The sequence below is a fragment of the Pundamilia nyererei genome, unplaced genomic scaffold (genome assembly GCF_000239375.1).
Source record: "Pundamilia nyererei isolate P.nyererei 1_Seehausen unplaced genomic scaffold, PunNye1.0 scaffold00085, whole genome shotgun sequence".
NCBI classification, from domain to species: Eukaryota; Metazoa; Chordata; class Actinopteri; order Cichliformes; family Cichlidae; genus Pundamilia; species Pundamilia nyererei.
Window position 1 is genome coordinate 996,293 of NW_005187486.1, and position 2,174 is coordinate 998,466.

General features: G+C 40.1%; 1 protein-coding gene across 1 annotated transcript in view; it reads left to right on the plus strand.

Annotated features, from left to right (window-relative positions):
* Positions 1–765: 765 nt before the first annotated feature.
* kynu (kynureninase) overlaps positions 766–2,174 on the plus strand; it is a 22,061-nt gene continuing 20,652 nt past the window's right edge. The window contains exon 1 of the mRNA XM_005738660.1: positions 766–926. The gene's annotated coding sequence lies outside the window, so the exon portion shown is untranslated. The remainder of the gene's footprint in view (positions 927–2,174) is intronic.

Here is a 2,174-nt window from a genome sequence, read left to right on the forward strand (position 1 = left end):
CTTTGTAAAAATGGTTTAAGGCATCTTAAAGGTACAGTCAGTAATTCTGTACTCAGATATACACACAGATTAATGTTTAATGATGTCTCCCAACAACTGAGTTCTCATAATACTTATAATCAATGTATGAATAATACACAGGAGCAGGTTTGCACTTTGTGGAAGCAGCCACGTTGCTCCACCATATTTGAATACAGTGGCTGTGAAGGACGCTGCTGTAGCCAAACTAAGAGACCTGTGACTAAACTTTCACCACTGTCAGAGTTTGAAGGGAATGGACCAGACATGGGACATATTGTTAATAATGATTTGCTGCCATCTAGTGGACAAATGGCAGAAGCCTGAAAGAAAACGAATGACAGCCTCCAGCTCATCACCGTGCAACTCAAGTCAAACTTGGTGGTGTTTATACTTGTATAAATCAGCAGTTTGAGAGCATGCTGAAGGAAGAAATAAAAAAAAAATCTTTTTTTGCATGGACACAAAATCAATAAAGGAATGTTTACAGTTTGATTCCGGCGCTGGATGAGAGTAAATCCTCACACAGCCTGGCTTTGCATCCGTTGGAAAGTCTCAAAGCAGAAGAGCGGACACTGATGCAGCTACAGAATAACGTCTTTTGATCACATGGCCAGCTCTGTTTTCACGTGGAACTTCGCTCTGTAAGTTTGTTCCATTTTCATACATGAAACAGAAACCACAAAATGAGGAAGTCTTTCCTGCTCTGCCTTGTGTGTGTGCGCACAGGCGAACTTATGACAGGATATTAAAGAGCGTGTTTGAGTATGTGTCATAGTTCATGAAAACAATGATTAACCTGATAGTGCAAACAAAGAGCTCAAAGAGCGTTTGCAGAGGACACGATCCACTCAGTCTGACTGCTGAATGCATAGAGGAAGCTCATCTGCAGACCAACTGATCCAACTGTGAGTTACAGCTTTCAGAGCTCGAAAACTTCCACTTTACAGCAGAATGAATAAATAATGAGGCATGCAATGCTTTAACAAGAACAATTGTCAGCAGAAAAGCCTTTAAACTCAGTGTTTAATTGTAAAAGAACTGCAGTGTTATTGATAAGGAACGCAGAGACTTATCAGGCATATTAAAAGGAAGCTGCCTTGTGCTTAGACAGTGTGAAACAAAACATTTTAAAGGTGTTTGGGTGTACTAATCTTGCAGAATGTCATGTTACAGAAAAATCCTGGAAAAGGTTTTTAAAAATTTGTGGTTTAAAAATGAAGAAACCAACTCTGGAAAATCAAAAAATCAAATTCTTTTTATATATTGTCTAGTTTGTTCTTTTGAGGACTCTTGGAGCCTAATGATCTCAGCTTTGATCAAAAGCCTCTGTCTATGTTAGCTTTCTTAGGAGGATATTGCAGACAAGCCCTCTGAAAAGATCTGAATGATTCAGCTGATGGATGTTGATTATAGACAGAAGAAACCAAAGAGAAAAACGGAAGGAAATACGAGTTTGTATTTTAAATTGATTTGACAGACCAACACTTTAAAATATGAACATACAACATTTAATATGGTTGCTTCGTGGATGTGCAAGTAGTCACCAGTCTTTGCATGGATCTTCTGTCCTGATCTGCTGTTGACTCTCCATTACTGGCCAGTGGTCACACATTAACCCAGCATAACCCCGTTGTGTTCCACAGGAGACATATTGGGGCTAAATTTAGGCCAGGGAAATGTCTGGATATGCCCAGAATCCAGAGGATATGTGGGGGCAGGTACAGACAGGGTGGAGTGCTGCTGCAAGAATGGCACTAGGTTGGAGCACCTCATCTCAGTGCCTCTGTCCAGTCAGATTTCCACTAAGAGCAGTCAGATCAGAGACGGTACTCTAATGGCTGCAGGAACAGCTCAGAATTGAATCCAGCATGCCAGCAGCCCTGCCTTGGCCAGCGTCAGTCACTTGTAGCATGTGCATTGAATATAGAGGTGTACAAAGGTAAATAACCAATCAGACCAATGACTAAAACATAACATTCACATTTCAACAGAACAGGTTTGGGGTTCGTAAGATATTAAAATGATGCAGAGAAAGAGATTTAAAAGAAAGACTGAAAATGTCCTTTACAACACAAATGATCCCATGTGGATAATGAATCTTTCCAGAGTAACAGTGTTGTGATTATAGGACAACCCAAACTAATTTGTATCTT